General features: G+C 39.3%; 1 long non-coding RNA gene across 4 annotated transcripts in view; it reads left to right on the top strand.

The window, feature by feature from the left end:
* Positions 1-26,726, top strand: part of LOC137481367 (uncharacterized) — a 150,529-nt gene that overhangs the window by 34,067 nt on the left and 89,736 nt on the right. The window lies entirely within an intron of this gene.

The raw sequence follows: 26,726 nt of genomic DNA, 5'->3' as shown, positions 1-26,726 counted from the left end.
TTGATTTGTTTTCAAATGAATTAGTCTAAATCTGTGTGTAATTACTTTGTTTTTGTTTTGCTGGAATGTTCTCACAAATGCTATCAGTTTTGGAAAGTTCATGGATGCAAGGGATTTTTAAGAAGAGAGGTCCAACTATTTGTAGATGATATTTCTAATTAATGTTCTTAAATGTGACATTATCATCCTCTGAGGACAAGGGAAATAGCAGTCATTCCAACCTGTCCCAACATCTGGGTGTAAAAAATTTCAGACAAGTGTTTTAAAATGAACTGCTCAATCAGTGATCTTCAAATGGCTGAATTATATTGTGGGTTTTCCTGGGCTGGGGTAAAGAGGGGAGAGTTTCAAGTGGTTGAAAACATGGTTCAGGATAAAAAGAAAAGAGGAAAAGTAAGAGCACCTCTTCTTGCTAAACTACTCTCATTATCTGTTCAGCTGTGTTACTAAAAATTTTAGTGAAAGTTAAAAAAAAAAAATCATTATTTTGATAGAAAACTCTGTGGGGGTCAGAGTTCCTTCCTTGACCCTCTGACCTGCTCTCCCCTGACCAGCTGACTTGTGTTGTCTTGTGTCTTGGCTCCTAAGAATCCTCTTTTTTTGCCCGAGGGAGAGATGCATTTCCCCTAGAAGTGCTTTCTGCACCTGTGAGGATATAAACTGAAATCTCAGAGCTCTGTCTCTGCAGTGTTTGGGTTTTCCTGTGCAGTGCAATGCAGTCAAACACAGAATAAAATCTGTATCCCAAGAGCAAAATAATTTACCTTAAATGTGCCTACTGAAGTGTTCATCATGGCCTTGGAAGAATCCTGGTAATTAATACAATACTTGGTGCAGACTTTGCTTTAAAATCTGCATTTGGGATGTTTAATATCCCTTTAACCTGATGTCTGTGTTCTGATTGGGGATCTGAAAGGAAATGTTTGGAGACTTTTTGCACGTTCAGCAGAAACATGTTGTGTGGCACTCAACGATTGGCACAAGCAGGCAAAGTCTAGACCTTGGACCAAACCTTTGTGACAAGTTTGAGTTCAGTGGAGATTCAAAGGCAAACCAGCAGCACCTTTGCGGTGAAGGGAGGCTCAGGAGTGAGCAGGTGACACACGAGTGGAAATGAAATAGAATAGCTGGAGCTCACTGTGCTTCTTGTGCCTCCTGGATCGTGTTTCATGTTCTGGGTGGGATTGCAGCCCTTGGTGTGCATCATTTTTAAACCACTGAAAAATGAGCTGATTTGTATGGGAGAAGACTTGCAGAGCTGATCCTGCTACCAAATGGAAAAAAAATTATAAGCATATCTGCTTTTAATAATATTTTATTAGAAGTGCACTTTGATTGTTTGAGGAGTCTGTTTTCAAGCTGCAAAATGGTTCCTGTAGAATTTTGCTGAGATGACTAGAGGCCATTTTTGTTGTAATTCGCTTCGTTTTTGCCTGTTGTGTTTCTCAGAGTTTGAGTTTTGTTAGTATTATATTGTCATGTTTAATCACTCATTTTTTGGTTGCATGTAATAGAGAATATTTCATTTGAGTATTCAAATATTGAATTACTGCTTCAGCACTGCTTTTGGCATGTGGTATTTTGAGTAAAAGAGTTAAAACAAGAGGTCAGCTAGGAAAATAGGAGACCTCATTTTATCCCCACAGTTGTAACTTTACTTTCTATTTTAGATTTTATCTGATGATCATGGGATTTTTTCTGCCGGTCCCTTGTGTCTGAGAAGCAGGCAGTGTTAGATGTGTGGTGACAGAGAGAAGTTCAATTAGCTGAGCAGCACACTCTTGTTTTTACACTCTGGTTTTACATTGTGTGTGAAATACTTCCGTTGTTTCATTTAAAATGTTTTAAAAACATTTTATGTATTGCTGTTTAGGAGCTCTCAATTCTGTGTGGATCAGGCTGATACTTGGCTTTAGAATATGTTACTTTAAAACAGACATGGATTTTAGGAGAAGACCCATAAATAAGATGTGGTAGGCAGTGAATAATGAATCCATATTTTGATTAAAACCAAATATTCAGTGTCACAAGAAGGACATAGTTTCTTTTTCTTCTGGACACTTAAGGCTTGCACGTGCAGTACACTGTAGTATCCACACACCTTCTGAGCAAAAGAAACAAGTTAATATTTGGCAAACATTATTTAAAACAAGTAACTTTATAATCAGGACACAATTAGCCCTGTCACTGGCCAGGTTAGAAGGACTCTTGTAGATAATTTTTAATCCAGAATTCCTTAACAATGATAAAACCTGCTATTAAGTGCTATAAAGTAATTTAATACTACTACTACTACTAATATCATCTGTGGGGAAGGAAGGATACTGGTAACAGTAGGTGAATGTATACAGTTTTAGAAAGCCCTACTAAACATCCCTGTAGGGTGGATTTAGTTGCCCCCAGTTTGTGAGGTGAGGACCCTGGTGCTGGGAGATGTGATCAGCCAGGGCTGTGTCTGTGCTTGAGGGAGGGGAGGTGTCTGTGTCACAGTGGCCTTTTTCTGCTATTCAGTTCTGCTTTAATATCCTTTTTCTTAGAATCTTTGGATGTGCAGTTCTAACCCAGTGGGAATTGTTTAGGTTTCCAGAGTAAGGATAAAAAGTCAAGGTTTAGGTGTTGGTGTTGCCAGGAAAAGTTTTGGTTTTCTTTTTCTCATAGGCTGAGTTGAAGTAAGCAAATCATGCCCATCATCCCTCACAGCTCAAATCACACAAACCCTTTGCAGGAGTGAGCTGCAAGGGGATCTCAGTTGGGGCTGTGGTCAGATCAGGCAGCAGAATTAATTTCTGCCCAGCTCTGTCACAAAAAAAAAATGTAAATGGTATTTGAATTTGGTTCTGGTGTAACCTCTTGAGACTGATCAATCAGAATTAAAGGAAAATGGGCACCAGTTTCTCTCTCACTACCTCCAGACCTGCTGCTGTCAAAATGATTCCACTTCTTCTGACTTTTCTTTTTTGTTCAATACAAGATGTCCATCACAGGCCTAAATCTCAGAAATACTGATTTTGATCAGCTAACCCTGCTTTATTTTCAAATACATTCCAGTTGCTCTACACATTTGATTGGTGCTTTTCCCCAGGAACCTAATACTCAGTTTGGAGTAATGGGAACACAAGCCATTAATAAAAGATTAAAAAAAAAGCAAAACACCAGGATTTAAAATTCCAAACATATCTCTGTAGACTGTCTTTATAAAAGGCAGTTTCTTCAGCAGGCGTTGAAATGCAATTCTTCCTCCACATTAAATAATAAAATCAGACATGGGAACTTTCAGATTGCTGTGCTGAGCAAAATGGATGTAGTTCTTTTAAGTCCATAAAAGTAAGGAAAATCAGATCTTAAGAACCAAGATCATACTTGAACACAGTTGGAAAACTACAACATGTTACCAAAACCTCATTAAGCTGTCATAGGCTTTTTTGTGCATTTTCTTTCCCAGTCTTTTTGAATGCCAAGATATTTGTGTGTAAATGCTCTTTTCTAGCTCTATTCCCCCTCCTCCTCTGGCACTGTTTGTGACAACATGGGGGTTACCATGGGGATTGTGATGTCACACACAGCAGAGTGACCTTGGTGAGCCAGTAAGTCTGCTGAAGGATGGAGATGGACAGAAAATCTAAGGCAGCAAAAGTGGAAAAACATGCAGGAAAAATGAATGAATTTTAATAGGATAGGAGTGAAACACTTGTGCGTGGGGTGGGTTTTGTTTTTAGGTTCACCCAAATGTGTGTCGTGGCTCAAAGTTTTGGTTTTTTTGGCCTGAAAGTCCCTGGTTCTGGTTTTGGAATATGTGTTGTGTGATATGTATCTAGAGAGAGACCTTTCCTCTACCAAGTCAAGGAATATGAGGTAAGCTTAGCATGAAAATTGTAACTCTATCCCAGCTCCCAGAAAAGGGAGCATTAAATCAGACACTATGACCGCTTAGCACTTCTCTAATGCTTAACACGTGGAAATGTTATTGAATCTTCACAACACCCCCAGTATGAAAAGCAAGCAGATGCCAGTATCCCCAGGTAAAAATTGGTGAGTGTGTGATAATCTAAATGGTGAGTGAACTCTCATAAAGTGACTCATCAAATCACTGGCAGCAGTGGGATGAAGATCTGGAAATTCCTGTCTTTATAGTCCCAGGTTTGTTTCACTGGATCAGATTTGCCTTTCATTGAAAACACAGTGTTCTAAGTGGAGCTGTTCAATGAAATGACAGTCTCACTCATACCAATATTGTTACACTTTTTTTGGGTGCAGGTAAGGCTGTGTTAGCACAGCGTATTCATTTTTATGCAAAAGATGATTCACAGACCATGCAAAGGCTTTTGCAACATAAGTGAGCTGAATGGGGCTGAAATGGGCTCATAAATGTGGATGCCTGCAAATTGAGCATCATGTGTGCAAAGCAGCTTTTGTTCTTTTTTTGGTTTTTTTTTGCTTTCCCCAGAACTTTGAATCTCTCCCCATGCATGCCATGTGTGCACTAACTCCTCATTTATATCACTTCAAGTGAGGAAAATCAGAGCCTTTGACTTGTAAATCTCACTCAAAACATACTTTTGTAGTTGGGGTTATAATGGAAATACCAACAAACTCAGATATTTAACTATAAGAGCTCAGTCTGTGACATGATAATAAAGATATGTTTTACTGCCAAGCTTTCTTGTATAGACAATAGATGCTTTTTAGTTTTCCTGTTGTAAATACACATACTTTGGCAAGGAAAAGGTGCTTGCCAAGTCAAAGTCATTGCTCCAAAACAGAATGCAATAAGGAAATAATATAAATAGTGAAGGACCCAGCACCTCCAGTAGAAGTTATCAACTTGGAAGATCCAGCTGATGCATTATTTCTTATATTCATGTATCAATCTGATACATCTGCACACCAGTTATTCAGTGTCAACACTACTGATTCTCTGTGCACGTAGCTCCTGTCGAGATCATTAGTAGGTCTGTTTGTGCAAGGTCTACAGGCACTCATGTCACTAAAATGTATGGAGTTCATATTTGTAGGGAGTTATTTCACACGTGGAACTAGGAAAGAAAGATCCTCCAGTGTCCAGGAAGCCCTCACCATGTATCTCCAGTCTTATAAGTAAAAGGCTGTGATATATTTCATTCTGGATCAGACAAATGAGGCTTCCATCCAGTAAAGGTTTGAATTTAGGGGCAATGGGGCAGGGTTTACTCCTTAAACATCTTTTGTAAGCAGGACTTTCCTCTATTAGAAGTGAATTACTATTTTTGAGGCTTTGTTTCTCTCTTCCACAGTGCTAAAATAATGTTTTCTCTCTTCCACAGTGCTAAAATAATGTTGGAAGATCTTTTAAAAAATATATTGTTTTGTTAAAGCTACACCCTCACCTCTCCACCCCTTGCCCCCCGGTCTGACTGTCAACTGAAAGTTTGACTTAATGATGGGGAGAGTTTCATTATTTTTGTCTATTATTTTTTGCCAAAATGTCCTTTAATATCTACTCTACTTTCTCACTTTCTCTTGCTCCCAAGAGCAAAACAGAGGCTTATTTGCTATAGTGACATTTTTGAAAATCTGCATGGCAGCATCACTGTTGCCTATGGAATAGTCATCATGTTCAATTTTGTTGATCCTGTATTTGTTTGCTGGAAAGCAAATCCATCTATTTATCTTCAAAGTCTATTTTCCCAGATTTCCCTTGCTTAAAGAGCTATACTCAGCTAGAGCAGAGTCCTTGACTGCTAAGCTTATGATATTAATGTTTTGCTCTGCTGTTCTAATGATCAGTGTGATGTTTTGAAAGTGTTCTGTCTTGTCAGCCCTGTTGTTTTTGCAATCTGTGTTGATTTGGATGTCAGCTATGTTTCCAATAAACTTCTGAACCCTGAGTACTTTCTAGCAGGGAAGAAAAAAGATGCTTTGTTTACCATGCTATGGAAATTAAAGACCAAGAACTTTCAAAAATAGGAGCCTACAGTTAGATCCTTTAGCCTATGTTTAGGTTTCTAAAGCAGTGGCCTAATTTTTAAAAGGGCTGAGGATCCAGAGGCTCCTGTTTGGCTCAATACTCTGGACAGGCTTTTAGATATTCTGAATGAGGAGGGTTTAGTATTTATTATAAGATTGACTTATTTGAGGTATTTGGTGTTGCATGGGATTTTGATTGAGTGGATGATACAATAATAGTGTGAACTCACAACCCAAGCACAATGCAGTGATTGCACCCTACAGCTGGATCATAACACAAATGCCATTTGTGTCACAATATCTCCCCAGGACTTCTTCAGTGCAAAGTGGACTGTGATAGCTCCTGATGGTCATTAGTGTGCAGTGATATTTCAAGGATTTCTCTGTAGCAAAATCTGTAAATGTTGGTTGCAGTGTCAGTTTGGGCTGTACTTTTGTACCTGCTTGTGATTACTGAGGAGCATGGAAGGTGAGGGATAAAAATTCCTGGTCTAAAATGGGGTCTCTATTCTAAACAATACTCCTTCATATTCACTTTTAAATAAAATTTCCCTGCTGTGTTTTCAGGCAAGAACAAAATAAATATACTTAAAAAAAAAGTTGGAATAGATACCCTTCACTCTGTCAAGCTTTATTTATGGAGGGAATTTTGACATATGAAATTTGGAGTAAAATTTCTCTTGCTGTGTTTTCAAGCAAAACCAAAGCAAATGCTTGTTGTAAATACATAGTTGGAACAAATGATCTTGCTTTCATGCCAACAGTGAGAGGGTAAAAGGAAAGAAGCTTATGATCCTTCTGACTGAAGATTATTTTCTTTTCTATAAGGAGAACAAGATACTGGCTAAATCAACTTCTAGGACAGAGATGAGCCTAAATACTTTATTCAGGAACTTTAAAGCCTTGGAGGAGAACTGGACAGGCAGAAATGAAAGATCAGGTACATCTTCTCAATTCCCAGGCAGCAGCAGACTTTGAGATTTGTCAAGGGTTTCTTCTCCATCTCCAGCTTTTTGGGAGGTGTCTTTGTAGAGAGGAAAAAGCACTCCTGCATTCTGTTGTGAATATCTTCCAATCCCCATGCCCTTATCCAACTCTCCCACTAAAATTCGCCTTCTGAGGAGAGGCACAGCAGGGAAACCCATTTTCTGGAGCTCTTGGGCTGGCCCAGATTGCGCCACAGGTTGGACAAATCTGCAGAGCACTCCCCATGATCCAGCTCCCATGATGTACTGGTGTGGCAAGATCTTAAAAGTGTGAAATGAAATTATGTAGAACATAATGACCATCTTCTGGATGTTTCCATGTCCTTTGTCTTTCTACTAACAGCTGCAGCCCAACTTGTACTTGGCTATTTTTAGAGGTCAGCCTTAGAAATGTGTCCTCAAGTGCTCCTTGGCAAGACCAGGCAGCTGGGTTTGCCAGTGGATAAACTGGATTTCCTAGAAGTTAGTGAGAATCTAAGCAAGTCACCCAAAAGTCAGTACCTGAGCTGGGAGAGCAACTGTAGAGCCTGGATTGCTCCATCTCTTGCTATAACCAGGAGGCAAAGCTTCTATTGCTCATATAAGCAAGAGGGTCAGAAACAAACAGCAAATATGATAACATTTAAGGTGTTGGGATTTTTTTCTTATTTTTGAGAATATACCAATTTAATACAATTTTTTCTTTATTTTTTTAACTATAGCACATATGTCTACCATTTTGAGCATTAATCTTGAAGCCAAGATATGCCTTTTGGGTATTTTCCTATTAATGAAGTAACTTGCTGCAGAGATGCCATAATATCTCAGCAATCTACATGCTCTCTGGCCAAAGTACCACTTAAAGTTTTAGCTCCTTCTTGAATATGTTGGTTGGACACATGCCGTTTTTAGAAGCTAGATATTTTTTATTGGATTTGATGGGAAATATAAATTTGGTTTGGAAAAGGGCTAACTCTTCAAGCCTTCGATTCTCCCTATTAAGATTTTCCTTGCAACTTGGCCTCTTTTAAACTCCCATCTCGTGCATACTCTTTTCTAATCTGATACCTCAGTGTACATATCTAAACATGATCAGTGACAGTTTTAGCTGCGGGGTGAGACTTTCTGTGACAAGGGCAGTGAGCTCTGATTTGAGACCATTCATTGCAAGTGACTTCAGCTGTCTCTTCAAGTGACATCCAGCTACTTGAGGAATGGGGGATGACGAAAGTTCTTTGGACAGAAAACTTTCACTGACAAGAAGGTGACAGGTCCTTGCACAGCTGGTCTCTGATATGCCTTGGAAGAGGCCTATGTAGTTACTAATTTAAGTGTAGTGGTGGCTGCAAGCATGGAGCAGACAAGTTCTTGTAGATTTGTAACTCATCTGCAGGAATGACAGGAGTTGGAGCTACACTTATGGTGCTGGCGTTGTTGTATAACATTTCCAATAGCCCATGTTTATTTAAAGAGCTAAGTAAACTGAACTGTAAGCTATTCTCATTAGTGCTTCTGAACATGTAGCTGAACATGGTGTATTCTGTTAATTTGTTCATATATTTAAAGTGGATACTGACCTTTTTTTAATGGTCTGTCAACTTATAGTAATGGAATCCTCACTCTTGGGGCTGTCTATTCCTTCATTTTTTTTTCAACCTGTCCTAATTTTCCCCAATGTCTCCCATCAGTTTTTCAGCCCTTGAGGTGCTATTAATAATAAAAACTCTAATGTGTGGGAAGTGGGTGTTTTTGGGGTTTTTTTTTGGTGTTTTTTTTTTTTCCCCCCTAGGGACTTCTTGCCTTGCTCAGAAAAAATGCATGCAACTCTTCTCCCAAATCCCTATGTTCCCTGCCATCATTGTTACTGTTGACAGTAATACTGGAGGGAAATCAAAAGATCCTTCCAAACCAGGAGAGCGATGTGGCATCCTGAACACACACACAGAGGTGAGCTCTTTCCAGTGCACCAGGGGCAAGTGCTGCTCATTGCACAGGGAGCTGTGATACTTTTTTTGGCATGTTTGCTGTCATCTAGTTGGGAACTGGGGCGTTTTTATCCAAGCTCTGCCACCAACCACTTTGAGGCCACTGTGAAATTGTTGTACTTGAAGTACCTGCTGATTGCTTGTATATCTGAGTATTGGCAGTAAAGCTCTAAATGTTGAAAGTGTCTGCTGTGCCTAATCCTGACCTGTGAAGGAAGTGATTACCCTCTAAATATCAAAGAGCTCTTGGATTGTAACCTCAAAAGTTTGAGGCCCCTGAGACCCAGCAATAACCCAAATAATTAAGGTGACTTATTGTGGACATTTAAATAATGTTGTTCTGGCAGATCTGATTTGAGAAGCTCCTCCTTTCCCACCACCATGTGTGACTCCTGTTCCCACTGCCCACTTTGCCTTTCCTACTCAGCTTTTCATGCAGTTGGGCTCTAAGTCTGTAACAGTCATAACATTTGATGTCTGAAGGGTGTCCTTTCACAGACCTGATTTAGAGCAGGGCCACAGGAATGGTCATTTGGCAGAGCTGAGAGGGTGGTCACTGGAGTATGTGGCAGTGGAGGAGAAATGGCAGTGAGGGGTGAGGCAGCCAAAAGCATCTGACCTGCTGAGGACAAGAGCAGGAAAGAAGCACTGCCAAAAGGGAATATTAGAGGGAAGATGGGACTAATTATTACAAAGGAGGTATTGGAGCCCACAGCAACACAAGCAGTGGGTGGTCCTGAGCTGGCTCCAGGGGAAGCATGGCCATTTACACCACTGGAAAACTCCTCCTCTGCTGTGTAGGGGAGTGGCTGTCACCCTATCAGTACAGTCTCAGCTCTCCTTTAAGGTCTTTGCTTTTTGTATCTGAAATATTGCCCGGTTTACATTGAAGATTACAGCAGTGCAATCTCTTTCTCAGCAGTTGTGTTTCAGTCTCCAGCTGGTGTAAATCAGCAGAGCTCAGCTGCCTGCACAGGAGTTGCACCATTTGCAGCCACGGAGGCTTTGGCCCTCAGTAAATAAACACCAGTGTATTATTGCAATGATTTGACCTCATTTGTTTTGTTTTTTTTTTCCATCTCCTTGACACATCATTGAGCAAATTGTCACTGAAGCAAGGGAGTAGGAGAGGAGATAATTAAATATTACATAAGGATAATAAGGTGTGATTAAAATTGTTTCTGTGGTTTAACATGTAGGTCTTTTTTTAGTAATTTCTTTGCTAGTTGGAAAATGTGAGCTGTGTGTGACGCCAAACAAACAGTTTGCTGTAGATATTTAAAAGGACGAGTGCACCTCTTACAGATACTTTGTTGACAGTTAAAAAATGACGTATCTATTATTCATACTGAGCAGCCAGACAGGAGGAATGCTGCCCTAACTTTCACATGCTGAAAGAGGAAATGAGAAGCAGTGTAGCTTGTAAAGGCAATTGGGTTTGTTTAAAGGAATCCTGTGGTTTTGGTATCCTGATTTGTACCATGACTGAGTTGAAATTTGGTAAACTCAGCACTACAATGGCAAAACTTCTTTTGATTTTAGCAAGACTGTAATTTGGTTTTGTGTATCCATATTTGACTGAGGTCACAGGTACAGAAACCTAATGCAGACAGGGTGTTGATTTTTTTTTTCCCCCAGAATTTATTATCTGTAAAGGAATGAGTGATGCCTGGCTTTCTGAACAACAAACCTTTGATTTTTAATGACTCATCTGCAAGAGCTGATAAAGTATTGTGAAGCCCTTCCTTGAAGGGTTGGCTTAGCAGGATGTCGTGTGAGAAATGTGTAGAAACAAAAGAGCAGCAATTGCAGGTGTCTGGGGCACTTCTTACTGAGGCTGATATGCTGGTTTCTTAATTTAATCAGAATTATATGTATGCAGAAAATGAGTATACTGAGATGACTACTGTACATGGTGATTACAAATTGCTCACTGTTGAAATGAGATATGGGTTTTGTGTGCCAAATGAAACTTGTTTAATGAAGGTTACCTCTGAAGTGACAGATGCAGCAGAGAGCCCATCTAAGCTTACATAGGGAGCTGACCAAAACCATTCATTCCTTCAGTCATTAAGATCAGTGTGATTTTGGTTTTCCAGTTTCACATTTGCATTAAACTGTGTGTCCCATGCCTTTCCAGCTTTTGTGCATTTCCTGCATTTCTAGGATTCTAGTGCATGTGCATAATGCAGAAGTGCATGTCAACAGGAATTGTTCAATTGAGCCTCACAGTGTGGAGGAGTAAGGTGTGGGAACAGCCTTACAAAGTTCTGGAACAGGGAAAAGATGCTGAATTTGCTGTCAGAGAAGTGGCTACTGCATAAAGGTTTGATCTGAATGAAGCATGTGTTGCCCAGGTGTGCGCCCCTCTGTGAGTCCTGTGGCTCTGAAAGGTACAGCAAATTGTGCTGGACAATGAGCACAGCTTTGTCTGTGTATTTAACCCACCCAGCAGGACTTTGGCATGAGCTTGCATCCTCTACAGCCCTGGGATGGCATCTGACAATGGCTCAAAGTCACACATTGAGCCAACAGTATTTCATCACTGCATGATTCTTGTGGTGTGCAAGTGAAAGTGCCTAAGGCTTCAGATTTATCTGTGCCTGGTTTCTCAAGAAACATAAGCATAGATTTATCTGTATAAGGAAATTAATTTTGTTCAAGGGAGAATTTGAAGCAGAATGCAGAAATGAGTCTGGAATAAGGCAGGTAAAGTTGTTAGTTAAATCAGTTCTGTCCCTTGTGATAAATAGATCAAGAAGCTGGACAATTTATTGAGTAAATTGTCCAGAGATGTCTAAATTATTTGCAGTGTCATTTCACCTGAGCCTGAGCAATGTGAGGCCAAATTTCAGCTGGCTATATTGCATTCCTCTCTAGAGCCAGAAATAGGATCTCAGCTGTTATAAATTGATTAATGAAGGTATTGTTATTTAGACCAGACCCTTAGGCTTGTAATGCCTAGTTTTAGCATAAATGACCAAGCTGAGCCATTCTTTAGAAGGCATAGCTTTAAAAGCTATTTGTCTAGTTCAGAAGCAAAGAATTATAATGGCTTTCATTGTTTTGGCACGTTTTATTGTCTGCGTTGCCTCCCAAAATGATTTACTTGTTTTTTGTTTTTTTTTCCTCTTGAACCTGTTTGGCATCATATTAGCATGGCACATGAAGATCCTGAGGTGAAAATAAATCCACAAAGATAAATATCAAACTTTGAGATGCTGTTCCATGTAACTGAATGTTTATCTGAACTTCACACACAGCATCCAGTTAGATAATTTGCCCACGAGGCAAATTTGTTTCATTTTTCACAATGTTCTGCTACTTGAGATTATTTATTCACTGCAGCAGAGCTGTGGACTAGCCTGATTTTTTTAAGCAAGCACTGTGAGGATAGTTATTGCAGTACCATCTCACATGGAAAACTTTGGAGTAAGAAGCAAAGGAGTATCTCCCAGTGCATCCAAGATGGGCTAGAAAAATTGGTGATGGTGCAACTGCAGAGGTAAGAGGAGAGTCCTCCTTTGTGGAAATGTCTTTTCCCTCTTATCCCTTCTGCTTGCCCTATAGTAACCTTACACCAATATTTCAAAACTCTTGCTATTATTTTAATAAAGAAAAAAGGTCAAGAACCTGAATATTTCTGTAGTTACCTCCCTGGATGTGTGTTTAGTTAGCAAAAGGGAAAGATGAGGTGTTTATTCCACCAATAACTACAGAAAATTTATGCCAGGCTGCTTAGCTGCAATTTAATAATCAGTATTCTATTAGACATTTTTTTGCACTTAACAATCATTCTTGCATGAGTGTGTTAGACAAGGGAAGCCGAGCTCATGTGCTGCATTAATTGTAATACATCTTGAGAGGCGTTTTCACAGGAGTTCTCTTCCTTTCCACCTTTGTGTAGTTGAAGTTAAACTGCCCACTAAAAATTCAGCAAACCCAAACTGCAGCCAAGGAAAACATCTGCTTTGGACATGACTTACTTTATTTTCTAGCAGGAGGGCTCCATATATCAATGCCCTGCCTTGTCTAATTTCATTAATGTGATCTTGTGTCCATCGTGTGGCACTTTAATGGCCATTATTTGTGGCCTCCATCAAATAAAGCATTGACCATAAATCCAACCTCACGTAAATGAAGATATAAATGTCAATCTGCATTACTGTACAATATTTATTATTTTAATTAAATGAAACTGATTGTGACATTTATTAGATCGCAGGTTCTTTGTTAATGGCAATGAAAAGCAAAAAAATTTGCTTATTTTAGAAAGGCAAAGAGTTGCTTATTTCATGTAAGTTTTAGAAATTGTCTTAATGTTACTGTCTTAGGTTATCAGAACTAGGAATCTGTGTGTGGAACACTATGTCTGTGCTTCTTCTTGGGACATAAACAAGTTAGTAAAGCCAAACATGACATGTACAGCAGAAATATCAAGGAACAGATATATTAGGAAGGTGAATGCCCTGCTTTTGTTACTCATTTAGTAGTACAAGTATTTGCATTTAACTGAACCATTTTGTTTCATCTTCTCTAAATAGCAGGAGTTACCCCAGGTCAGACATTCTAGGTTTTTGCTGGTAGTAATTAAACTTTGTTCAATGTGAACAGACTTATTTTCCGCATTATTGTGGAAAATACAGAAAGCCTGCAGCTTTAAAATTCGGAATCCAAATCCTTTTTTAATCCAGTCCCAAGGACAGAAATCCAGTACAAATCAGAGACTGTTCTTATTTATTCTCCTTTGGTTGTTGTGTTCACTGTGCTTTTAATGCACAAAAAGAATACTCCATGCTGTTTGCACTGGTTGTAAGAAGGGATAAAAATGGATAAAATTCCCTGGTCATGATGCTGGCAAAATTTTTCAATCTAGCAAATCTCATATGTTAATAAAAAGTAAAAGACTGAAGATGTGATATTTGGTACATTTCTTCATGTATAGGGAGTTTGGTTTTATCAAAACCTACTTTAGAGCAGCCAGTTTAGAGTCTGAACAGTCTTTGTACCTCAAAGAGGTCACAAACCTCACCAATAGACTGTGTCCAGAAAAACTTTTGAATAATGGAGATGTTAAATATTATTTAGGAAAAAAACCCTTGAGTTATAGGTTATAATTTCATATTCAAAAATATTGATCCTGTTGCTAATGATGTCAGTGGCAAAACCTTAATTAACTCAGTTGGAAGTGGAGAAACTTGGGAAATCAGGATTAAAAGGAGATTTCATCTTTTTGTGTATAAGCTTCCTTTCAATCTGTGTTTTTCCACAATGATTCCTTGAAAATAAACCAAAATACTCTCACTGACCTAAAGGGAAATTGATTCAGCTTTTCAAACATCTTGAGACTGTTTTCAGAGCAGTTTCAAATGTTTGCTACAGATCTCTAGGATCTTTCCCAGTAACACTGTAAGGTTTTTAAACTAAATTGTCTTTATTTCGGATCACTTTTAAATAAAAATATTTATAGTGTATTTGTAACAAAACTGCTCATGAGGTTCATGTCTGTATCAAATCCTGTTGCTCAGATTTAATTCCAGTAAAGAGGTGAAAATACTTCTGTGAAGTTTATTCTTTTGGTCAGTATGAACCATGCATATTCACAGCACAATTTAAGTAATTATTAGATGTTATCTTTTCAAGCTAAGTGTCCAGCATTGCATGGCATGGCATGGCATGGCACAGAAGAAATTGATTTAGCAAAAGCAAATTTGAGAAGATGGTACAGAAGAGAAACTGGGTTTAAAGTCAATGCTTTGCATTTTTACGGGGGCTGCTCTCCTGTAATTATTTCAAGGCTTTTTTCCTGCAATGAAATAAACAAGGAAATGCCTTTTTCTTTTACCAGAATCTAAAACCAAAGTGATGGCAAGATTACTTCTGGAGTCCCACTTTTATGTTTAGCAATTTTAGTCCAGTATTGCTTTTTCAGCATGTACTTAAAACTTTTTTTCTGTGATTTTATAGGCCACTGTGTAGACACATCACTGTGTAACACTTCTCCCCCTGAGTTTACTGTAATGCATTTTTCTTAATTTTCTTTTTGTTTATATACACAATCTGGTCTTGTATAGCTTTGTGGTATTCCTTTCAACCTTTCTAGTAGCTAAAGCAGAGAGATCTTGGATTTGTGTTCATTCCCAGTGTGCAAAACACTTTTTCCAGTTGCACCAAGGCAATGAAAACATCCTTTTCACTGTTGCACTGAAATGAGATTAATATTGAAGTAACCACTGACAGTGGGCTCCACTTACTGCTCCCTCCAAAGTGGTCCAATGTTCCCTCTTGCTCAGAAGCCCTTGAGAAATATGTAAAAACACACGTGGTTTCATCTCCAAAAGCTGATTCTGACAACCAGATTTCACTTTGAGCATCTGCTGCAATTCCTTATCTGAATATTGCAGCACTATCCCAGAGTCTTTTGCTCCAAAGTCTTGCTGGCTGGCAGATGAAGATCACTTTTGATGTCGTGGAATATCACTACTTTTTAAGGTGGTTGGTTGGCCCTGTTCTATGTCCAAGTAAGTTCACTTCCAGAGTTGTATTTATTTTTAATTCAGTCATGATTGCTAGACAAGATCTTTCTTTTGTCATCATATATCAAAACTAAGTTCTTGAATGTTCTCCGAAGCCGTCTTTGTTTACTTTTATGGTTGCTCTTATCTGCCAAGACTGCTGTGATTTCTTCTAGCTCTGCTTGCCTCCCTGAGATTCAAGTCCATTTCAGTGTTAGATGAGGTTGTGTAATGCTCTGATTCCAAATTATTTTAAAGAATTTTGTCAATACTTTACCTTTTGTTCTAGAACTTGAGAGAAGTATGTACCATTCATCCAACCAGTCTTCAGTCATTCTGAGTTCTTGATTTCTTGTTCTAACATGATTTCAATTTCCTTCTGTATTTGTTCTTCCCCTGGGAAATTAATCTGAGTTCTGACACATGTTCTCTGTTGTCTTTGTTAAATCTGTAAGCCAAAGAATTGATGTTCTTAGCAGTGGCTATGCCTCTTGCCAGTAAGCTCTACTTTTTACTGCTTTAAGGCATTGTATTTTCTTCTACTTCTTGCTCAAGTACCTAAAAATAAACAAACCTTGTTTGTTTTTCTTGTTCTCTCCTCAGTCTTCTCCAGGTGTTCCACATCTCTTCAATGGCCTGATCCATCCAACTCTTTCCAAAAGGTGATTGACCCTCTCATCCCATGTGCATCTTCTCTGTGCAAAGTGTGAAGGAGTCTGACCTTCTAGGCTTGTTTTCTGAAGTGTCACTGATTTGTTCTGTTACTCTGGGCAAGTCACTTAATCTCACTGTGGTGTAGTTTATCCACTATAAAGTAAGTCTAATAATCCTTGTCCGCTTTGCTGAGCCCTGAATCTTGTTTGCCTTCTTTACATGTGCAGTCCTAAGGGTATTATAAAGCTTCAATTATTAATGTTTGGAAAGTGCTTTGAGATCTTTGGATGGAAATCCCTGTATAATCATATTTAGCACTTAGCATTTCACAGCACAGTGCAGACGCTACGTAATCCTCAGAATACTCCTGTGAGACAGAATTACCTGTCAATACAATTATTATCCTCACTTTACTGGATAGTGAGGCAGAAGGATTAGGACCTAATCCTACTTCTCTTCAAATAAATGGGAGTTCTTCTCTTGACTTCAGCAAGAGCTGGAAGAAGCTTCTGTGACACATCAAGGTTTGAGTTCAGTCTAGATGTCAATCTACACTGAACCTCATGGAGTCTCCTTCCTCACTGTACTACAGAGTTTGGTGTTTCCTGGTCATGTTATCTAGACTTTTTTGCATGATTCATTTTTAGTCTTCCTCCTTACAATTCTGTTTTGGTTATCTTCTATATTATTTTATTCTTTTGTTTTTTAGTATATTTTCAAGCCCCAGCATATTCTTGATGCTGCACGTAGCCCTTGGAGATGGATCATCCATAAATTCTTCTTTATCACCTTTGCCATCTTCCTTCATGGTTTTATCCAGTACAGCTCTTTTGCCTATTTTTAACAACTTTTATTTTTCTGCTGGTCATGTAGCTCAGCTATCTACTGTAATGCTGCTTCTACATAGTTGACCATATCAAACTCCTTTTTTTAGACCAGCTTTGTTGCTGTGAAAACAGTCCGTAGTACTCTACCATAGTTGTAATAATTTCAGGGCTGTGATTATGCTAGCCTGCCCTTTATTCTTCTCAGTTATTTTAGTCTCTTCCAATATTAAACAAAGCAGGCCTGTCTCACACTGTCGGTGCTCAGGATTCATATTGTTACCCTTGACATGATAAGCAAAGCAACACTATTAAAAGACTGTAAGAAAAAGTATTTAAAATGTGAACTAAAATTATTTTAAGAAATCCCTTATGTGAAGGAGAGATAGGTGAGTTTATTCTTCCCAGAAATAAGTTGAATTATATAACTTCTTTATCAAAGAAGAATCGGTCTGTGTGACATGTAAGAGAAGAGATTCCTCATTAATATCAGTTGCTAACCACGTATTTCAGCATCACCAAAATGAACTCAATCTGTCTTAAAATAATAAGGCAAATAATTTCGATGATGTCAGATTCATGGTGCTTCTCTACTTCTTAGCCTGCTTTGTTCAGGGACAATTTTGGAGTTCACTGGCAGGCAGTGTAAATAAAGACCCTCCACAGAGGTTCATTTCTGAACGCTGTCACAATTTTAGGTACAGAGACTCCCCATGGACCCGACACTGGTGGCTGTGGAAGAGGGTTCAAGGCTGGGCCTCAGCCACAGGTGCTGCTGGACACTCACCTCTCTGAGGAGCTCTGGGAGACCTTCCGTAGCTTCTGTACAGTGCTGGGAAAGGCCCTTGGACAGCAGCCAGGTTCTGCACATTGCCGGGGGCTCTTGGGCCAGTGATACTTCTGGCAAAAGCACTATAAAGCTAATTAAAAGCCAGTAGCACTGGCACCTTATTTCTAGCAATTTCTTTGCTTGAAACAGCCATTATTGAGCATTAAAGGTAAAATCAATTCTATAAAGGTAAACAGTTTTGTAGTAATGTGACCATGACCTATAAAATGACAGTCTGACATTAATTTTTAAGGATCATATATTCACATATGCTGTCATTGTAGAGCAAGTAACACGACTGGAAGTAGGCCTATGCATTTTGAGAATGCATTTACAGTTTAACATGCTGTTACAAATGTAAGGAGGCTCCTTCTCTCTCCTCTAATTTTTTTTCACCAGCTTGACAGTTTTTCAAACATATTCACTGTCAGCCCTAACAACCTGTCAACAACTGCCATTATGTGAAAATTGCAAAGACTTGCTTGAGCACTGTGAAAACTGACAGACATGCCACAAGGATAAGTTCCTCAGAAACAGAGGGCTAAAACTTTTGAAAGGTGCTCCAGCCCTTCCAAGGCAAAATGAACAGTCAGATATCAGGGGAAAAAAACATACACTTGTCACATCTGATATCTATTTCTTTTCCCCTCAAATTGAGGTGTATGTGAAGGAATAAAACATAGATTAGGACAAACTGTGCAACTTACTAGAGTTGGTGCAATTTACCTCACTGTCAAGCAAGAGAGGCCAAATTTATCCGCTGTGTAGATCTGCTGTGTGGCTGGTACAAATCCTGGGAACCAGGGATAAAAATTCACCCTCTTAGAGTATCTGTAAATGAAATATGATTTTCTCTGTGTGACTTACTGTAAAAAAAAAACCTCAGTTAAAGTTAACTATAATATAATATATGATAATGTTCGTGAAGATGTGACCCTCCAATGCATGGTGGACTTCTTAGGGCTTATTATGTTATTCTGTACACAAATGTTAAACAGATGCAATTTTGCTGACACCCATGGATTTGCCACCTTCTGAAACTGGTGTAATGGAGAGCATCTATGTTTACCACTGAACCAAAATGGTTTGTTCAGGTTTGTGTGGGGAGAATAAATATGGATGATCCACAGTGTGTAGGACAGTGCTGAAGTGTGTCCATGTTGTGTGCTTGTACACCATGTGAGGGTAGCAACACAGCCAGAGAAATCTTTGAGAGTTCTGCCTTCTGAGCATCCTAGGGAAAGGTATTTTAAATCTTCAGTAAAGCCACTGGGAGATGGGCAGGATGCTACTCAAATGATGTGTTTCTTGGTTATTGTTTCATTCTAGGTGTTGTTCCTAAGTTGGGAGCAGTGAACAACCTGTGTGCCCCTCCTCAGATGGGTGTCACTGGTGGGCTCTCAAGTCACATCCCTGTCACATCTCCTCCTTGTCTGAAGCCCCAGCTGTCTTCAGTAGAAGGGCTGTGAGCTGAACTTAACTAGAAAATTTGTGTACAGTTAGCTTTGAAATGTGCCCCATGGTGCTGAGCTGCTGGCAGACTTTTAAATCCTAACCAGTCTTCATTTTTGGCTTTCACCATCAATCTTCTGGATCCCTTGATTTCTGAGCATAAACCTGTATGCAGTGAGATGAAATTTGTATATGTCCATTGTTTTAATTTAAAGACAAAAAAGCAACCCAGGGTCATTGAAGTTTTTCATTGAATGTATATGAAGTGGCATGTGTATGACTGAAGGAAACCATAGGTATGACTCTTCTATGTTACATGCAAAGTTTCAGCTAATTATAGTCTCATGGAAAAGTAAGTGGAAATACCTTCTTTCTATCTAAAAATGAACTAAAGAAATGTTAACTCTCTGACTTTCATGAATTTGGAGTCTATCTTGAGAGCCGTCACTCTCACTGAGTCTCAGAAGATGGTCAGCACCTTGCTGACTTACCCAGGAGAAGATAATAGTGATAGTGAAGCATGTCCCTGTGGTCCAGTGTTGAAGTATCAGCTCTTTCACAGCCATGATCTTCCACCACGGGCAAATAATTCAACTCTTTAGTCTGTGTTTCTCAGCTGTGGGGTAGCATCATGATGCTCCTTTGCAATTTGGGAACAGTGGGAATGAAGTTTGAGTTGAAGGTGCTGAGATCATGTGGGGGTGAAGCAATAGAAATGCCTGGGCAATTAGATGAGGTGGTTACTGTGTCTGGATGTTTATCAGAAAGGAGGGGGAGAGGGAGGGTAAGGATAAAAAAAATAACTAAAAAAACAAACAAAGGCAACAGCAAGAACCTCTGGCAAGAATTCCTTTATTGTAATTTCCTGGTAGGATCTGGCTGAGGTGTATTTTGGGCCTTGGGCATGGTCTGTGTCTCTCTGTCTCTCAGCCCACAGTGGTGCATTTGCAGGGCCCCTTTCTCTGGTGGAGATGATTAACTCATCAGGTTGTGCCCAGGGCAGGGCAGAGTCGAGTATGAGCTCATTGTGGTGTGGGTTTTGTTCTGAACAAGAGCCTTTCCTTGGAAACATCTCATTTTCTTTAAATATTTTGTGACACAAACTTAGAAAAACCCTTCTAAAATATGCTCAGCAATAATCTAATGGCAATTAATTTTACTTATTAGCAAAGTGAGTAAGTAGCTAAGCCTCTCTTTATTGTTTTTTAAGGATCTTTTCACTAGAAGACACTTAATTCCCTGTTAGCTTTAAGCTCAGAGTTGTGCCATGTTGTGGTTCTTTAAAACAATGTTCTCTGTCAGGGAAGACACTGTAAGTGATCTGAAATAACACAATTCTGAAAGAGAAAGAGGCCTTACACTTCTGTTTTAATAACATCTCTTATTTCTTTATCCCTCGTGTTCTTTTTTTATTTGCAATTGTAAAAATCAGAGTAATATTCATAGCATGCCCTTTTTTGGGTAGATTTTTCTTTTGGTTAAAAAAATATTTTGGGCCTTTAACAACCCTTAGAGTAAATAGAAATTAAGGTATTATTATTTTTCTCTTGTAACTCATCATGTTTTGGGTTTTTTTATATAGACACTCTCCCACTAGTTCTTGCTATTTCTTTTTTTGGTTGAGATTTGGTTTTGTACTTGTGAGCTACACAAGGAAAGGCTATTCATTGGTTTAGTGTTTATCTGGTGGTCTAATCTTGGATCATAAGATGAGCTTAAATCAAAGCTTCAGTGATACTTATCTAATTGAGTCTAAGCAGTGGCAGCCTGCTGCAAAGTTTTGGTGAGCTCTGAAAAGACTGGTGAGATGGTCACCTAACCCTCAGGTTACAGGGGTCACCTTTTGGTTCTTCTCTTGATCTTGCTGTTGTTCTTCAGCTGGAGATCACTCAGGTAATACAGCTGGCTGAAATGGGATCTGGTTTTTATTAACCAGGAGACTGCCCGTGTGTTTTGAGTGTCTTTCAGTGCATGTGGGAATATGTAAGGTTATAAATCACAGAAAGAAAACACTGTAGCATTTCAATAAAACATGCTGAACTACAGTGTCTGGGACAGAGAACATGAGTGTTTCACTGCTTTCATGGAGCATAATAAGTCACTCAGAAGACAAAGTGCTTGTAATGTCTTGTTCTAATGTCTGACAAACTTGGGCAGGATTCCTATCCAGGACTACTACCCAAAGGCACAGGACCTGACACTTCAGAGTAGCCTCATTTCTCTAGGAAGGACACAGGTTGAAATTTAAGATTTGCCCTATATCAGGAAATTTTGGCCTTGCTGTTCAGTGTCACAGGAAGTGACAGTAAACGTGCAAAAAAGCTTCTTTGACCATTGGCTAATAAATTCAGGGTATTTTCCTCCCAAACTGCACTTCTTTTGGATCCATTTCTATGGTCCTGTATTCATTTTGACTTTCTCAATCCACAAAAATATCCTGTAGAGCTCTTGGAGTGGTTGTAAATTAACTGCAGGGGTACCAAGACCTGGCTAGCCCAGAAGAGGACATCATACACCTTTCCTACGAGGACTTTCATTTGCTGAGGATGGGTTTCACTTGTCCATCTACACACATCTATGAAGAAATATTGATTCCAAGGATTCCAGAGACATTTGATGGCTTCAGGAAGGAAAGCTCATGTTTTTTTCATCCACCACCATTCCAGTTCATCTCTTTTAAACCCTGCTGTGACTCTGGGGTTCAGGCACCAAGCGTTACTTGTCTGCCTCAGCCAGTCACTTTTGACATTCAATGTACTTGATCTGGGGCTGGTAGTTTACTTCAAACGCTGTTCATATGAATGGGTCTGGCAGCTGGGAGACTGCAAAAAAAGTGCATGAACAGTGATTCTTGTTTTCTGTCTTCAAAACAGATCTATTGTCCTGTTTCTGCTGGCTGTTTTGAAGAGTCTTGACTTTGAAGCTGGAAAGAAATCATTATCTAAGTTGCACTCATTTAAACTTAAGGCCAGTGGTCTCATAACTGATCACTCACATTAGCCTTATGAACCTTCTCCATGGATGGGTGAGAAGAATATTGCTTTATTGTATGATGATTTAAATAAAGAAAAAAATCTATGGGCTCTGAATGTGCACAGTATATTACATGTATTTATACATTATCCATCCAGCATCCCAGCTTCTATAATTTGATTATAGATCACAGCTGTTTCTTTTCTCTCTTGACCTCCTTTAGCCTGTGACATGCTCTGCTATCATTCTCTCATTCCCCTAACACTGTCACTATTGAAAATACTATAATTTTCTTTTTCTTGCTGTCAGGTATTCAGTCATTTCTTTGTCCTGTCTTGGAGCTTAGACTCGGAAATTGAACTTTCTTGATTTTTTTTTTTTAAGAGAGGACAACTCATGTTTATTTGAATTTAAAAATTATGTGGCAGGTCTTTCTCCAACACTCAGATCTCACCTAAAGCTTTTTCCTAAGGGTCTAAAAGTGCCTTTCAAAAAAGGAAAACCCAGTTGTCTCTTGTTAACTCAGGGAAAATTGTGATACTGAGGTGAGTGCTCTGCTTAGAGAGAGGAAGGATATCAGAGAGAGCACAAAAGCAGAAGGGGATATTATTCAGGCACCAATGAGGACCATTGCAGGGGGAGGTTTCTATGCTAAAATCACATTGAGACTTGGACTGTCATCTGGTCATTATAGCTTGAAAACTCTTTCTTTCTGAGATTTAAATGGAGAAATTAAATCCCAGAGGTCAGATTTTGGTTGATGATCAGGCCAGAGACCAGAGCAGAATGGAAAGAGATGAGGTGAAAAGGATGTGGTCATATTAATTCAGTGCAGCTTCAGACAAGGAGCACCAGGAGATTTATAGGACTGTTTTTGAAGGGGAAAAGTGGGTACGATAAATGGGGTAAGTCAATGTCAATTTGTGAAATTACATCTTTGTGTCACAGTCTATCAGTAACTTCTTCCTGCTGTATTTGGCTGATTTTCCGGTAGCAGTGAGAGGGATCGAATGGTGACCAACCCACCTTTCCAAATGGCTAATTTAGGAAAGTAACAAAAGAATTGGGCTGCAGTGTGTGAATCATCTCAGATAAAGGTCAGAAATTACTGTCCTGTTTTACCTAAGGATACTCGAGCTTTTTGGAAACAATTACCTCATAACTTCTTCAGTGCATGAGAAGCCCTGATAGAATTGTGAAAAGGCAAGGAAGCAGAAGAAGCAATCAGGCCAGTCCAGCTGGAGGCAGTTGTAGTTCTGGTGACACTGATGTCCCAGCAGTACCTGGAGCCTGTCATTTTGGGTGCCATCTCTAGAGAGGTGCAGGCAAAGCTTTGCAGGGAGGAGCACAATGGGAACTTGAGAGTTTTGTAAGATCACACTGCAGGGCAGAGCACTTGAGGATCCTGATCCCAGCCGCTCTTCCCATGGAACCTCCCCTCCCTGGTGGTGGCTCCCAGCCTGCCTTGTGTGACAAGGCAAAGCCTGTGGCACTGCACATCTGAGGGATATGGTTCAGCCTGTCCCCACTAAGTCGTTTGTCTTAGTGCAGTCCTGCTCTGCCAGGCTGTTAAATGTAATCAGTTTAGGGGTAAAATCAACAGAGATGCTGATTCTGGTTAAATGATAAATGCTATCCCTGCTCAGGTTTGTTGCCTTTCATGTCTCTCATGTGGGAGGAAAACTCTGCTTGGGATTCAGTTCTTGATGTATTTATTTTTGTGGTTTATGATAGTGTGTGGAAGTTTACTTTTTTAAAATAAACAAGCAAAAATGTATCATAAAGCAAAATACTCTCCCCTGAAGAATTTTATATTCTGTATCGAGCAGACACAACCACTGGGATCCAAATGAAGAAGCTCTGGAGAAGCTTGGATAATGAGGACTTTCCAAAGGAAAAGTAGGAGATTTTGATGAGAGAGGAGGGGGTGGCTTTTTGATTCAGAAATAGGGTATTGATGGAACATCTTTGACCAACCCACTTGATGCTGCTGTGTGCAGACACAAACATGGATCTCATGGAGCAATTGCCTTGGTTTTGAGGTCTCCCAGTGATGACTATCTGAAGAAATAGTAAATAGTCCGAGTTTTTTTGCTGCTGTACTAACAATTTTTGACTCACTATATGAAATCCATTAAATTATGCATGAGATGTGCATTTTGCCCAGTTTGAACTGTCCACACTAATGGAAGCACTAATGTTAGATGAATGGTGTCTTCAAACTAATGTGGTTCTTAACTGGTGAGCAATAGGCTGTCAGGGTGAAAATGCAGGAAGCCTAAATACATGGCCACATGATGAAAAAGGGTGGTGCTGTGGACATGTGTGTGCTGGAAAACAAATAACTCCAGGCCACTCTTAGACAAGTAAACAAACAGTCTGAGTAGCCATATCCTGCTCTGATTAATGGATGCAGAACTATCAGAGTGCAATGTAGATAGAGGGAAGCTTTCTCTGCCTCAAACTGTGGTGGGGTGTCAAGAAATGAAATCTCTGACTCTCCTACCCTGAGATCCAGCAGGAGACAGGGTCTGATGGAGCCCAGGAGACCTCAGTTCTCAAAGACACTAATTTCCATGCCACATAAACCAGGCCTTTTTTCAGCCTTTGAGGGCCTCTGCTGGCTCAGCCCATATGGTGAATGGCAACCTTTGATTTGAGAACAGCACAAAAGTATTCCAGTGCTCAGAAGCATATTGGGCAGCAAGGCCTTAGGAGGAAGCCCAATATGCTGTTAAACAGCTGTCTGGACCCCTGTTTACAGGAGAGTGATGAGATTAAGAGTGGTTTTGTGTTTTCCCCTGGACTTGTCCTGTTGTAGAATTTCCTCAGACAGCTCAAGATGTGCTGTGTGGTTTGACAGGCTCCCCTGCTTTGCTGTCTGCAATTGTGAATGTTTTGGGGCTGTGTTTATTTCAGCTTTTTCTTTCTTGCACACATGACTTGTGAGGTCCCTGCATGAGGCCAGTTGTGTTTCTTCTCAGCAAACTGAAATAGCACATCCAGGGACTCTTTAATACTTACACAAGCTTGTGTGCCCTCCTTCCTTTCTATTACTGCAAGGATTTCATGTGGAGGGAAGAATATCAGAAGAGCAAATGATGGCTTAAACTGTAAAAGCTTTAGTTTAGTCACCAATAACATGATAAACCTGGATTTAAACCAATATTTTGTTGTTTGGAGAATTTTGCTGTACTTCAATATTTGTGAGGTTTCATCTTGAACCACTCAAGGTAGGAGCATATTTCACTGGTAGAGAGAAGCTGATATTCTCAATTGTAGTGGGAGTCCTGGAGCTAAAGCTTTAAGAATCATCCTGGGTGGCAAAATTCCCCCAGCAGTTATGGGAATCATTGGGGAAGTGAATGTGTTTGCTGTATTCCATCTCACTTCCTGTTTTTTTAGTAACATCAGTATTGGCTTTCTGTGCCTTGTTGTTAGAAAAGTCTTAATTTGATGGAGTATTTTAATAAATAGAATGTCTAAAAGGAACAGCTTCATGCAGAATGAATTGTTCTCAGGTCCTGACTTTAAGAGAAGCCTGTGCCTTTATCAGCCAGTTTTATAAGCCCTCACTCTGTGGGGTATTTCCCCACTGGACCAGTTTTTCCTAAGGGATTCTTCTTTTGTTTATTGTTATATTGGCTTTGTGTTTGTGAGCTACTATTTGAGGGTTTGCAGGTTTTTTCTCTTCTTATTTTCCCCCCCTGTATCTCTGCTTCAATCACAAGTTATTTTCAGAAATATGGTAACTTTGATCACTTGATTTTTCAGATATTTCTGGCTCTCAATATTCCTTAAACTTCTTATAGAGAAGATTCTACTATTCAGTGTTTTAGTGGTTTTCAGGCTTACCTTTGTGTCTGGGGAAGGCTGAGAGGGGTCAGGTCAGACATACAGGAAAGTTTTAAAAAACCACTTACCAAGATGATTGTCTGGGTGATTTGTAGTTGGATTCCTGAAAGATCTCTTACATGGTTCAAGAGGGGCAGATTCTAAAATGTGTTTGAGTCTTCACATTCACTGCTTTTCAGGAGCTCTGAGAGAACCCTTCAAATGTGTGAATTCAGGACTGTAGCCCTTGCTGTCCTTCAGTGGAACTTTGTATCCTGTATCATATTGGTTTTAAAAAAAATAGTTTATAAAATAAGTGTTTATGATACTTAAATATAAAATATAAACAGACTTTATAAATATATAAAGGAATATGTGTCACCTTTTACTGCCATTGTGTATCTAATCAAGACTTCTAAAGACAATTTGTAAAATAACCTTCTCATTTTATGAGTAAAAGTGGCAGAGCAAAATAAAATAGCTTCTGTTTTCCCAGTATCTTTGACATGTAAGAAGCAGGAGATTGCAAAGGTCCTGGAAACAGTTAAACCACGTTTTAAGACAGTGGTTTTGCTCTCCTTATTCTGTTTTTCTAACCTTGTAGTTGCAGTTATTTTTTCAGCTGTGTTGCTTTAGAATCCCTGAGATAAATAAGAGGTGTGGTGATATCCCTGCTGTTAAAACAGTATCAGCAAATAACTTGTGTCAGCCCAAGCCTTTCCTTGTTGAGAATCCAAATTTCAGAGGAGATG

This window comes from Anomalospiza imberbis, chromosome 12, assembly GCF_031753505.1.
Source record: "Anomalospiza imberbis isolate Cuckoo-Finch-1a 21T00152 chromosome 12, ASM3175350v1, whole genome shotgun sequence".
NCBI classification, from domain to species: domain Eukaryota; kingdom Metazoa; phylum Chordata; class Aves; order Passeriformes; family Viduidae; genus Anomalospiza; species Anomalospiza imberbis.
This window is presented reverse-complemented; position numbering and strand designations above follow the sequence as displayed.